Consider the following 15046-nt stretch of genomic DNA (forward strand, 5'->3'; position numbering starts at 1 on the left):
GCTGGTCGCGCCACTCCTGGCAGGGACCATGGTCGTCCCAGCGTCCTCCACTTCGGCTTCCTCCACGGTCGTTGCACCCGGGACATCGACCGAAGTGCCCGTCGTGGATGGCCCTGAGCTCCTGACAGTCGTTGGCGTTGTGGATGTGCATGTTGTGGAAGGCACAGAATGGGCGGTTGGCCTTGGACGACTCGGGGTGGACGCAGCCGCGCTTTATCTCCGGCTCCGACGGGAGCACGGCAGCCCCTTGTGCTTCACGTCCTTGGTCTTGGCCTTCTCGTCTTCCGGGTTAGCGGCTGGAAGCTTGAGGAGGGAGAGGCGTCCCTCCTTTGCTCTAACGCACTTGGTCGCCATGTTGAACATCTCCAGAGCTGTGCACAGGTCCTCGTATATGGCGAGCTACTCCTTCATCTTTACATCACGGACGCCATCAGAGAATGCTGAGATGATGGCCTCGTCCATCACCTTGGGGATCTTGAGGCGCACGCTGTTGAAACACTAGATGTACTTCTGTAGGGTCTACCCTGTCTGCTGCTTGATGCGCCACAGGTCACCGGCGCAGGCGGGCGGTCGCGGGTGCCTTGGAAGTTGGCGACGAAGCGCTCGCACATCTCTCCCCAGAGGAGATCGATACCACAGGCAGGTTCAAGATCCACGAGCGCGCGCCGTCTTTGAGAGCCATGGGAAACCTGTTCGCCATAACTTTCTCGTCGCTGTTGGCCGCCTTGATGCTCAGCTCATAGAGCTGCGAGAACTCAGTAGGGTCGGGGGTGCCATCGTAGCGCGGAGGCAGGTCGGGCTAGAACTTGCAGGCAGACAACGCTGCACAGCTCGGGGGTGAAGGCGCGGCAACCCGCCATGATCACCGGAGCCCGTCGTGGAGGTTGATCCTGTCCTTGGTACCCATGCTCCTCTACCGCAAGCGGCGCCCGGTCTTGACATGGTGGTGCTGGGTGTGCCAGAGCATCTTCTTGCGGCTGCGGGATTTCCCGGCAGCTTCCTTCCTCACGTGCGGCGCCCTGCAAGGTGGTCATGCCGCGGGGCCACGCGTCTTGTTGTGAGGGCGACGTCTTGATGTGGAGGTGGTGGAGGTGCTACATGGGCTACGTCATCCGCAACAGGGGGCAGACGAGGCAGCAAAAGGGACGGTGCGGGAGAGCCCCCCAATGGCGCTGACGAGCTCGGCGATGCGGTCCAGACAATCCTCGTAGAGGTCATCGACAGGGCGGTAACGCAGGAGCTCGTGTGCTATAAGTAGCGCGGCCCGCGGATGCGGCGAGCGTGGGACGACGAGCTGATTGGAGTCAACGACAGGGTGACAGTGTGTACATCCCTCATAGAGGAGTGCAGCGACGAGGCTTGCGGCTCGCTTCCTGCCGGGCCGGTGGCGGCGTTGGCAGCGGGTGATGGAGAGCGACGGGGAGGTCCGCCAACGGGCGCCGTCTGGGCGATGTGAGCGGCAAGGGCGGCCCGACGCTCAAAGCAGGACTGGCGAGCGTCAGCCATGGATACGGTGGAGCAGCGGTGCATCGATCGATGGAAGAAAGGCTTCATCGCACCCCTACCTGGCGCGCCAAATGTCAAATTACAGGTTCTGGCAAACCCTTGTGAGGTTTGAAATCTGGGGTGCGCACGAAGAACACTCTCTTTCCTCGCTCGCTGACTCAACGATTTCACGGCCTAGCACGATGGACCCAAAGAACAAGAGACATGAGGGTTTATAATGGTTCGGGCCACCTTGCGGTGTAATACCCTACTCCAATTTGTGGGTGCATTGCCTCGGGGGGCTGAGGATGAACTAATACAATGGATGAACAACCTTAGGAGGTGAGGTGTTCTTGGGTTCGATGAACTAGTGACTTCGTTAGGGTGGAAGGAATCCGATCCCAGACCCTTCTCTATGGTGGTGGCTAAGTCCTATTAATAGTGGCCTTGGTCCTCTTCCCAAATGTTAGGTGGGAAGGGATCCCACAATGGCCAAGTTTGAAGGGGGACAACTAGTACAAGCTATCCTGACAAAAGGTGGTCTTCGCCTGCCAAAGGCTCTGGTGGTGATGCTGCTGTGGGCTCCGCGATGACCTCCGTCCTGCCGGTCTTGGTCTTGTTGCACCGATTTGGAAACCTTTTCCTGATTCCTCGGGACCCCGTGCCAGTACTTGCCTCCTTAGCACCAAAGAGGAAACTAGTACACTGCGCCCGCTGGCGCTCGCCTGGCCTTGGTCGTCCTAACACACGTCATGCGAACCTCGCAAGGTGCTCCCTGCATGGATATCTCCTTTCCTCAGGAGCCAGCCTAGTGAGGTTGTCCTCAGGGAGGTCTTGGCATCGTCCGCCTCACGAGGCTTGGCCCCTCGCGAGGGTCTTGAGCTGTTGCTGCTGAAGATGGGCCGCACCAGGCCGTTGGTAGAGCCACACTCTGGGCCGCAGGCAGGCAAGTCTGGGCACCCCCGGTCCCAGAACACTGATCATAAACCCACGATTCATCGGTCTCAACAAACACACCGCAAAAAGAAGATTACATCGAATAGTTCTCCACAAGAGAGGGGGAGAACATTGTATTGAGATCCAAAAAGAGAGAAGAAGCCATCAAGCTAATAACTATGGACCCGTAGGTCTGAGGTGAACTACTCACACTTCATCGGAGAGGCTATGGTGTTGATGTAGAAGCCCTTCGTGATCGATGCCCCCTCCGGTGGAGCTCCGGAACAGGCCCCAAGATGGGATCTCGTGGATACAAAAAGTTGTGGCGGTGGAATTAGGTTTTTGGCTCCATATCTGATCGTTTGGGGGTACGTAGGTATATATAGGAGGAAGGGGTACATCGGTGGAGCAACAGGGGGCCCATGAGGGTGGAGGGCGCGCCTGGGGGGGTAGGCGCGCCCCTACCTCGTGGCCTCCTCTTTTGTGTCTTAATGTAGGGTCTAAGTCTCCCGGTTCTTGTTTGTTGAGAAAATCACGTTCCCGAAGGTTTCATTCCGTTTGGACTCCGTTTGATATTCATTTTCTTCTAAACCCTAAAACATGCAAAAAAAACAGCAATTCTGGGTTGGGCCTCCGGTTAATAGGTTAGTCCCAAAAAATAATATAAAAGTGGATAATAAAGCCCAATAATGTCCAAAACAGTAGATAATATAGCATGGAGCAATCAAAAATTATAGAAACGTTGGAGATGTATCAAGCATCCCCAAGCTTAATTCCTGCTTGTCCTCGAGTAGGTAAATGATAAAAACAGAATTTTTGATGCGGAGTGCTACTTGGCATAGTTTTTAATGTAATTTTTCTTAATTGTGGTATGAATATTCAGATCCAAAAGATTCAAGACAAAAGTTTAATATTGATATAAAAGTAATAATACATCAAGCATACTAACAAAGCAATTATGTCTTCTCAAAATAACATGGCCAAAGAAAGTTATCCCTACAAAATCATATAGTCTGGCTATGCTCCATCTTCACCACACAAAATATTTATATCATGCACAACCCCGATGACAAGCCAAGAAATTGTTTCATACTTTTGACATTCTCAGAACTTTTTCAATTTTCACGCAGTACATGAGCGTGAGCCATGGACATAGCACTATAGGTGGAATAGAACGGTGGTAGTGGAGAAGACAAAAAAAGGGGAAGATAGTCTCACATGAACTAGGCGTATCAACGGGCTATGGAGATGCCCATCAATAGATATCAATGTGAGTGAGTAGGGATTGCCATGCAACGGATGCACTAGAGCTATAAGTATATGAAAGCTCAAAAAGAAACTAAGTGGGTGTGCATCCAACTTGCTTGCTCATGAAGACCTAGGGCGATTTGAGGAAGCCCATCATTGGAATATACAAGCTAAGTTCTATAATGAAAAATTCCCACTAGTATATGAAAGTGATAACATGAGAGACTCTACTATGAATATCATGGTGCTACTTTGAAGCACAAGTGTGGTAAAAGGATAGTAACATTGTCCCTTCTATCTTTTTCTCTCGTTTTTTTATTTGGGCCTTTTCTCTTTTTTATGGCCTCTTTTCTTTCTCTTCTTTTTATTTTTCATCCAGAGTCTCATCCCGACTTGTGGGTGAATCATAGTCTCCATCATCCTTTCGTCACTAGGACAATGCTCTAATAATGATGATCATCACACTTTTATTTTTCTGACAACTCAAGAATTACAACTCGATTCTTAGAACAAAATATGACTCTATATGAATGCCTCCGGCGGTGTACTAGGATATTCAATGAATCAAGAGTGACATGTATGAGAGAATTATGAATGGTGGCTTTGCCACAAATACGATGTCAACTACATGATCATGCTAAGCAATATGACAATGATGGAGTGTGTCATAATAAACGGAACAGTGGAAAGTTGCATGGCAATATATCTCGGAATGGCTATGGAAATGCCATAATAGGTAGGTATGGTGTCTATTTTGAGGAAGGTATACGGTGGGTGTATGATACCAGCGAAAGGTGCGTGGTATTAGAGAGGCTAGCAAAGGTGGAAGGGTGAGAGTGCGTATAATCCATGGACTCAACATTAGGCATAAAGAACTCATATACTTATTGCAAAAATCTACAAGTTATCAAAGCAAAGTATTACACGCATGCTCCTATGGGGATAGATTGGTAGGAAAAGACCATCGCTCGTCCCCGACCGCCACTCATAGGGAAGACAATCAAAAAATAAATCATGCTCCGACTTCATCACATAACGGTTCACCATACGTGCATGCTACGGGAATCACAAACTTTAACACAAGTATTTCTCAAATCCACAACTACTCAACTAGAACAACTTTAATATCACCATCTTCATATCTCAAAACAATTATCAAGCATCAAACTTCTCATAGTATTCAACACACTCATAAGAAAGTTTTATTATTAATCTTGTATACAAAGCATATTAGGATTTTAAGCAAAATACCATGCTATTTAAAACTCTCAAAATAATCTAACTGAAGCATGAGAGATCAATAGTTTCTATAAAACAAATCCACCACCGTGCTCTAAAAGATATAAGTGAAGCGCTAGAGCAAAACTATATAACTCAAAAGATATAAGCAAAGCACATAGAGTATTCTAACAAATTTCAAATCGAGTATGGCTCTCTCAAAAGGTGTGTAAAGCAAGGATGATTGTGGTAAACTAACAAATAAAGACTCAAATCATACAAGACGCTCCAAGCAAAACATATATCATGTGGTGAATAAAAATATAGCTCCAAGTAAAGTTACCGATAGAAGTAGACGAAAGAGGGGATGCCTTCCGGAGCATCCCAAGCTTTGGCTTTTATGTGTCCTTAGATTATCTTGGGGGTTCCATGGGATGCCCAAAGCTTAGGCTCTTGCCACTCCTTGTTCCATAATCCATCAAATCTTTACCCAAAACTTGAAAACTTCACAACACAAAACTTAAAGTAGCAAATCTCGTGAGCTCCATTAGCGAAAGAAAACAAAAGACCACTTAAAGGTATTGTAATGAACTCATTCTTTATTTATATTGGTGCTATACCTACTTTATTCCAACTTCTCTATGTTTATAAACTATTTTACTAGCCATAGATTCATCAAAATAAGCAAATAACACATGAAAAACAGAATCTGTCAAAAACAGAACAGTCTGTAGTAATATGTAGCTAGCGCAAGATCTGGAACCCCAAAAATTCTAAAATAAATTTCTGGACGTGAGGAATTTATCTATTAATCATCTTAAAAAAGAATTAACTAAATATCACTTTCCAATTAAAAATTACAGCAGTTCTCGTGAGCGCTAAAGTTTCTGTTTTTTACAGCAAGTGTAACAAGACTTTCCCCAAGTCTTCCCAACGGTTCTACTTGGCATAAACACTAATCAAACACAAAAAACACAACCAAAACATAGGCTAGATAAATTATTTATTACTAAACAGGAGCAAAAAGCAAGTAATAAAAATTAAATTGGGTTGCCTCCCAACAAGCTCTATCGTTTAATGCCCCTAGCTAGGCATAACAAGCAAGGATAGATCTAGGTTTTGCCATCTTTGGTAGGTAATTATTCAATGAGGCATCTACCATCTTTAGGAATTTCTTTATTTTTATTAATTATCAAACTTTTAGGCACAAGATCGAAAATTTCATTTGTAACAAATGGTTCCTTAATGATAGCAAAAAGATTGGGATGAATACTTATAGATTTGAGATCCACATTTTCCTTACTAGAGGATTCACCCTTGTTTTTAGGAACATACATAAGCTTGGAAATTTTAGTGGGAGGACTTGGAGTATTATTTATGGAAGAAAAAGCGGTACCCAAGTTGGTAATAATATCTTCAAGTTTATCGATCCTAGTGGAATCGTGATTTATTTTCTCATTAAGTATGGGTTCCTTTTCTTTAATATTTTTAAATAACTCCTACTTTAGATCCATATTGAGAGATTCGGCTGTGGACTTTTTTATCCAAATTTTCAATTAACTCTATTGTAGCAACCTTATTTTTAATAATTTCAAGCCTTTGCATTACATGCTCTAAAGTTAATACAGTTCCATTAACCAAAAGAGGGGGTGAGCCAAATAAATCTATCATAGCATTATAAGAATCAAAAGTATGGCTACCCAAGAAGTTCCCTCCGGTAATAGTATCAGGAACATATCTGTGCCAAGGAGTAATGCCTACATAAAAATTACGAAGAAGAACGGAAGTAGATTGCTTCCTAGTAGATCTATTTTGAGCATTGCAAATTCTATACCAGGCGTCTTTTAGATATTCTCATTCCCTTTGCTTAAAATTTAGAATTTCACACTCAGGAGATAACAGAGAAGATAAGGGACTAGCCATAACGACAAGCAAACAAACTAACACGCAAGCAAACAACAAAGCAAGCGGGTAAAAAGAGGCAAATGGAGAAAGAGATGGAGGATAGAGAGAGAGGGGGCGAATAAAATGGCAAGGGTGAAGTGGGGGAGAGGAAAATGAGAGGCAAATAGCAAATAATGTAATGCGGGAGATAAGGGTATGCGATGGGTACTTGGTATGTTGACTTTTGCGTAGACCTCCCTGGCAACAGCGCCAGAAATCCTTCTTGCTACCTCTTGAGCACTGCGTTGGTTTTCCCCAAAGAGGAAGGGATGATGCAGCAAAGTAGCGTAAGTATTTCCCTCAGTTTTTGAGAACCAAGGTATCAATCCAGTAGGAGGCTACGTGCGAGTCCCTCGTACCTGCACAAAACAAACAAATCCTTGCAACCAACGCGAATAGGGGTTGTCAATCCCTGCACGGCCACTTACGAGAGTGAGATCTGATAGATATGATATGATAATATTTTTTGGTATTTTTGTGATAAAGATGCAAAGTAAAATAAAGGCAAAGTAAAACGCAAAGGAAATAACTAAGTAGTAGGAGATCGATATGATAAATATAGACCCGGGGGCCATAGGTTTCACTGGTGGCTTCTCTCGAGAGCATAAGTATTCTACGGTGGGTGAACAAATTACTGTTGAGCAATTGACAGAATTGAGCATAGTTATGAGAATATCTAGGTATGATCATGTATATAGGCATCACGTCCGAGACAAGTAGACCGACTCCTGCCTGCATCTACTACTATTACTCCACTCATCGAGCGCTATCCAGCATGCATCTAGAGTACTAAGTTAAAAACAGAGTAACGGCTTAAGCAAGATGACATGATTTAGAGGGATACACTCATGCAGTATGATGAAAACCCCATCTTGTTATCCTCGATGGCAACAATACAATACGTGCCTTGCTGCCCCTACTGTCACTGGGAAAGGACACCGCAAGATTGAACCCAAAGCTAAGCACTTCTCCCATTGCAAGAAAGATCAATCTAGTAGCCAAACCAAACTGATAATTCAAAGAGACTTGCAAAGATAACCAATCATACATAAAAGATTTCAGAGAAGATTCAAATATTATTCATAGATAGACTTGATCATAAACCCACAATTCATCGGTCTCAACAAACACACCGCAAAAAGAAGATTACATCGAATAGTTCTCCACGAGAGAGGAGGAGAACATTGTGTTGAGATCGAAAAAGAGAGAAGAAGCCATCTTGCTAATAACTATGGACCCGTAGGTCTGAGGTGAACTACTCACACTTCATCGGAGAGGCTATGGTGTTGATGTAGAAGCCCTCCGTGATCGATGCCCCCTCCGGCGGAGCTCCGGAACAGGCCCAAAGATGGGATCTCGTGGATACAGAAAGTTGTGGCGGTGGAATTAGGTTTTTGTCTCCGTATTGATCGTTTGGGGGTATGTAGGTATATATAGGAGGAAGGAGTACGTCGGTGGAGCAACAGGGGGCCCACGAGGGTGGAGGGCGCGCCTGGGGGGTAGGCGCACCCCCCCTACCTCGTGGCCTCCTCTTTTGTGTCTTGACGTAGGGTCCAAGTCTCCCGGGTCTTGTTTGTTGAGAAAATCACGTTCCCGAAGGTTTCATTCCGTTTGGACTCCGTTTGATATTCCTTTTCTTTGAAACACTAAAACAGGCAAAAAACAGCAATTCCGGGTTGGGCCTCCGGTTAATAGGTTAGTCCCAAAAAATAATATAAAAGTGGATAATAAAGCCCAATAATGTCCAAAACAATAGATAATATAGCTTGGAGCAATCAAAAATTATTGATACGTTGGAGACGTATCACGCATATCCTCGGAAACTGACACATCAGGAGGGGAGTCGCAGGCCCACGAGGACGACGCCCCCGGATCACCACCCGACATGTGGTCCTCAGCACCTGAGCTGCCGGCCCCCATCACAGCTCGCTCCCCCGCACCATCACCTGGGGCGAGCTCGGCGCCAGCGGCGAAGAAGGGGACCACGATGACGGGGTTCTCGCGGGGCCCCACCAAGTCGACTGGGCGCAGCCCCCACTCATCAAAGGAAGGCATGTTCGCGGCAAAGGTGGCTTTGTTCTCGCAGCGGTACAACATGCAGCTGTTCCTGGGCATCTCGTCTGGCAGAGGGACACCTGATAGGACCATGAGCACTGTCTGCTGTGCAGCAAGAGGAAGCCCCTCCTCCTGAAACCTCATGTTGTCCTGTCTGCTGAGCAAGTCCCACATCGGGCGAGAGTGGCACTGGAGTGGGGCAACTCGACGCCTGACGAACTCCCTCACCACCATGGGCGCAGTCACGCTAAGGTCCTTCAACCACCTCAGCCTGGCCCAGACGGGGGCAAGGCAGGGGCTCGTGAGCTTCTGATGACCCCAGACGGAGTTTGGAATAGTAGGCCCCACCGGAGCTTGGAGCAGAGGGTTGAGCACGCATGTGTCAACAAACACCCATCGCGTATGGAACTTGCTCATGGATGAAGGGAGCTCGAAGTCGATCCCCGCTCCTGTTGTCGCAGCCACAGCCTGGAAACCCACGCACCCTGAGCTCTGCCGGGACCGGTGAGAAGCAACGTGAAGAAGTGGCGGAGCAGTGCCACGGAGGGGGCGATGCCCACCATGGCCTCGCACACGAAGGCGAAGACAGCGAGAAGGGTCACAACCTGAGGATCTAGATGGAGCATGTGGATCTGATAGTGCTCGAGCACCGCGTTGAAGAAAGCGGAGAAGGGAGGAATCAGGCCAGCCCAGAGGGCATCAATGAAGATCGGAACCTCGGTAACTGCCCGGTCCATGCAGGTGCGAGATGTAGGCCAAGCCGGTGTCTCTCCCCATTCGTTGAAGCTGGAGGCAAGCATGGGGTGCACCTTGTCCATGGCCTCGTCGTTGAGCACCAGAGGCCGCCCGAGCGTCGGCTCGAAGGATGGAGGCGCAGTTGGCGAGGACAGAGGTTTCTTACCCTTTTGGCTTGTTTCGGCGCCATGGTAGTGAAGCGGGCGGAGCACAAGTTGGATTGAGAAGGCGGAGCAGGGCGTCGAGGCAGTGGGGAGATTGGAAGAGCCAGGCATGGCGAAGGAAGAATAACTGTGTAAGAGGCGGGGCCGCATAGCCAGGCAGATTCAAGGGCAGCATGGGGAAGCGGAGACGCCCACGTCCAATCAACCGCCATGCGTCAACCGAGGCCGCAGGCTTTTGGGGGCCTGCGGTGCTCAGTACTTGGCCCTTGGCTTTGCTGCGACACCAAGCCCGGGGGCTACTGTCGGCATTCTGGGAACGGGGGTCCCTAGACTTGCCTGCCTGCGGCCCACGGCATGGTCAAGCCAGCAGGCCGTACGGCCCATCTTCACCAACAAAGCTTCCAAGACCCTCATGAGGGTCCAAGCCTCATGAGGCGGAGACGCAAGACCTCCTCTGGAGTAGCCTAGCCAGGCAGGCTCACGAGGAGCGGAGATATCAAGGCGGGGCAAACCTCATGAGGCCCTCGTGACGTGAGCCATGACGCACGACACCAGGCGGGTGCCAGCGCGCACAGTGTCCTTATTTCCTCTTTGGTGCTAAGGAGACCAGCGCAGACGAAGAGTACCGAGGCATTAGGCAAAGGTTGCTATATTGGTGCAACGAGACCAAGACCAGGAGGATGGAAAGACGGAGGTCGTCTTGGAGCCCAAGACGGCGTCACCGCTAGAGCTTTTCGCAGGCGAAGACCACTTTTGTCAGGATATCTTGTACTAGATGTCCCCCTTCAAATTGGCCTGCCATTGTTGGCTCCCTCCCTGCTCGATATTTGGGAAGAGGACTAGGGCCTATATAAGTAGAGCTAGCCACCATAGTATGGCAGGAGGAACTGAGCTGATCGCATCTCATCTCATCTCATCTTAGCTTGATCCAATCCGATCGAGAGCCTACTCACAAGAACACCTCAACCTCAGGAGGATGTTCTTCCCTTGTACTGCTCATCATCTACCGTGGAGGCAATCCACCACCACCACATTGGAGTAGGGTATTACACCACAACGGTGGCCCGAACCAGTATAAACCCCGTGTCTTTCTGTGTTGCGAGTTCGTCGAGTTCGTCCGCGAGATCTTAGTGATCTAGGGCGTAGATCGGTAGGAAGGAAAGACTTTGCGTGCACCCCAGTGTTTGAACCTTAAGGGTTTGCCGGAACCCCACATCCGATAGTCTTCTTGTCCGATCACTTTCGATCGCAGGGACCACCCTACCAGTATCCGTCATGGTGGTTTTGCCGCAATTGTCCTTGACCCCATCATTGACGGATTTCACCTCACTCGAGTCCTTATGGACGGTGGCAGCAGCCTGAACCTGCTCTATCAGGATACAGTGCGCAAAATGGGTATCAACCCCTCGAGGATCAAAACCACAAAAACCACCTTTAAAGGTGTCATACTAGGTGTAGAGGCATGTTGCACGGGCTCATTCACACTGGAAGTGGTCTTCCGATCTCCGGACAACTTCCGAAGCGAGATTCAATGCGGTACTGCATTATGCATACCTCAAGCTCAAAATGCCAGGACCTCGCGGGGTTATAACATTTAATGGAAACACAGAACGCTCGCTCCGTATGGAGGAGCACACTACGGCCCTCGCAGCAGAAGTACAAAGCAGCCTTCTGAGGCAAACCGCCAATTCAGCGATAAAGCCCCCGAACACCTCCAAGCGAGTCTGGAGTACCCTGCAACAGTATCGCCCAGCACGTTCAAAGCTCGCCTAGCAATTCGGCCTCCGTACTAGTCACAGTCAAGTGGCGAAATTTGCGTCGCGCATACATAATTACGCACTCAAGATACCATGGGCATAGGCGGAGGCACGGCTATGGCATGGCCCACAATGCGGCTCAACCACCTCAGGACACGTATATCTTTACCATTTTCTTCCTTTTAGGACCCCATTCTCTGAAGGCCCTCTCTCATACCCTGATTATCGGACCCATCACGGGAAGGAAACACCAAGGAAGCAAGAAGCTTTAACGTACAAGGGAATCCCCAGGTGGTCTCTGATAACAATCGCTATACCTATTTTACATACCCACACGCAGCCTGCCCTTGGATAGGACATGTTAAATAGTCCTATTTTTTCTTATTGCACTACTTGTATACATACGCTTTGACATATCATTTAAATAACAATGTACATCGTTAGCTTATTATCGCATTTCTTCATCTTTTTTCCCTGTCTGCTTATTTACGACAAATTGCACCCGTACATTCTGGTACGTCCAGTGCGCCAGGGGCTTCAGTGTACCCCATAACACGGCAAGAGAAGTCCGAAAACTTTTAACAATGCGGCACCTCGAACTTATAGCATTATATGCATCAGCTCCGGATCATGCCTTGGGTCAATAGTTGGGTTTGCCCGGCTCCCATGTTTTGGTACCTTACGTTCCGCTATATCGGCTAAGGTAGCACTGGGAGAACTACTGCGATTGTGTCCCGGTTCTTCCGGACGAGCACCTCAGTAGAGAAAGCCGAAAACTGACTGTCATGATGCGGTGAGATCTGGTCGCTGTTTGATAGGTCTCAAATCCTTAAAGATTTTTTCCGGTTCGGGCGAGGAATCGACCTTGTCCGATTTAGGCGTATATAGCGCCCCAAGTTCGGCCTTCCGAATACTAGGGGCTTCGCCAAAATTTAAAATCGTAGACTTCTTTGGATAAGTGAGAGTGATAAAGCTGTATAGTCTGATTGCCTTGTTCGTTGCGCTAAACACCTCCTTAAAGGACCAATTTTTTTTGGATAAAGAGTGTTTAAGATTTATCCTGAACACCCCAGTACTAGTTACATGGGGGCAGAAGCCGACGATTAGCCAACTCTTAGATATTATAAATGGCTGCACAGAAGGTAATATTTTAAATCGACAAGAGTTATATAGAGCACATGAACTCGTTTTCATATTACAGGATCACATGAGTGCATTCATTCAAATATTACATCCTTAGCACATTCCTCCGCCACAAGGCGGGCACCCTTCAGGACACTGTCATAATACTTTTCGGGGTGGCGATGCTCCTTGCACTTCGGTGGCCCCTCCTTCACTAGCTTTTTGGCGTCCATCTTCGCCCAGTGCACTTTCGCACGGGCAAAGGCCCTGCGCACACCTTCAGTGCAGACGGACCGCTTTATGACTTCAAACCGTGGGCAGGCATTCACAAGCCGCTTTACCAGGCCGAAGTAGCTGCCAGGCAGGGGCTCGCCAGGCCACATCCGGACTATGAGACCCTTCATGGCCAGTTTGGCCGCCTTGTGAAGCTCGACCAGTTGCTTCAGCTGGTCGCTCAAGGGCATCGGATGTTCGGTCCCAGTATATTGAGACCAGAACAACTTTTCCGTCGAGCTCCCTTCCTTGGCCCGGCAGAACTCCGCGGCATCCGATGCGCTGCTTGGTAGATCTACGAACGCTCCTGGAGAGCTCCGAATTCGGGTAAGTAAAAGGAAAGTCTCCTTCACATGCTTGCTTTGCATAATGAATGCCTTACCCGTCGCTATCTTCTTGACTGCCTGAATCTCCTGGAGGGCCTTTTGGGCTTTGGCCTTGGCATTTTGTGCATTGTCGAGGGCCTTCGCAAGCTCGTACCCCTGCGTCTTAGAGTCACGCTCCAAGGACTCGTATTTCTTGACAAAATCCTGGAGCTCCTGCTGAACCTCACCGACTCGGGCCTCTTGCTTATCGCGCTCGATGCGCTCCTTCGCCGCTCTGTCTTCGGCCTCGGACAGCGCCTTCTTCAGGGCCGCCACTTCGGTCGTGGCCCCTAGCAAAATTCATGATGATCCTATGATCTAATAACCACTTTTTTCTTTATCAATATACATATGGGGTATCACTTACCTTTGTTCTCTTCGAGCTGCCTCTTGGCAAGGCCGAGATCTTCAACAGACTGCTCAAGGTCCCGCTTTAGTCCAGAGACCTCTGCAATACGAGCAGCAGCGGCCAGCAGCGAAGCCTGCTTATTCACATAGACATATTCTGATTAGACTCCTATGATTGTTATTTGATCCTCTGTTCGGCCTTTCTTTGCGAACACCAAACAGAGCATCAGGGGCTACTGTTTATGCTATGATATTTTCTCATAATTTGATTACTTACCTCAAAGCCGGTTAGGAGGCTGGCACAGGCTTTGGTCAATCCGCTTTTGGCGGATCGAACCTTCTCGACCACCACACTCATGATGGTGCGGTGCTCTTCGTTGATGGAAGCGCCGTGAAGCGCTTCCAGCAAGTTGTCCGATGCCTCTGGATGGACAAAGGCCATCAACACAGACGGCTCGCCCCCCTTAGTGAGGGTCGCCTGACAGAATCTGGAACCACTGGAGATTCGGGCGCAGTATCCGGCTGGGGGCCGAACTTGCTGCGGCCCCCGTCATTAGAACCCATGGGAGTCTTACACCCCATGCGTCCGGCATCTAGGATGTCACCTTGGGGCGCCTCCAGAATTATCTCTCCTTGGTCCGGTGCCCTTTGAGACAACACCTCGATGTCGTCCATGGGCCGGGGGGAGGTGGCTATCGGGAGTGAATCGCTGTTCATTGCCGACCAGCCCAAAGACACATCCGAAGAGGATACGTCGATATGGTCTTTGGATGGACTGCATGATCATGTTTGACATGATAAGAAGCAATAAAACAAAACATACTAGAACTATTATAGTATCCGGATACTTACGACTTCTCCAGGGGCTTGTCCCTAGGCAACCACTCCTCGTCGCTATAAGCGGCTGTTGTGGAGTCGTCTGGAAGGAGGGTCCTTCCTTCTTGGACCCTTCGGCCTCCCCAGATGGGGCGGCCTTCCTTTTCTTGTCCCCCCCCCGGTTGGGGGAGGGGAGAACTTTCCTCTTCTGCCTCCTCGTTTTCATGGGAGGAGTGCGCCTCGGTGTTTTTGGATGATGAGTCCGATACAACCTTGCGCCGGAGACCTTTCCTGGTCCCCGCGGCCTTCTTCTCCCGCGCCTGATAGGCCACTAGAACCAGCATCTCCGTTAAGAGAGCCTTTGTTGGATCTTCAGGCAGTGCGGCCGGACAATCGATCCGCTCCGCTGTCGCTACCCAGTCCTGTTAAAATGGCATGGAGACTCAGATGTCTCACATGATTATACTGGGGAAAGGAACATCTTGTGAGATATAAAGAGCTTACTGGATTGGCAGGGCGCTTTGCGCTGAGTCCGCGATCCTCGGTAAGGGGAGGAGGAACCTCGGCGACATTGAACAGC

This window comes from Triticum urartu, chromosome 6A (assembly GCF_056163025.1).
Source record: "Triticum urartu cultivar PI428250 chromosome 6A, HENAU_Tu73, whole genome shotgun sequence".
Taxonomy (NCBI): domain Eukaryota; kingdom Viridiplantae; phylum Streptophyta; class Magnoliopsida; order Poales; family Poaceae; genus Triticum; species Triticum urartu.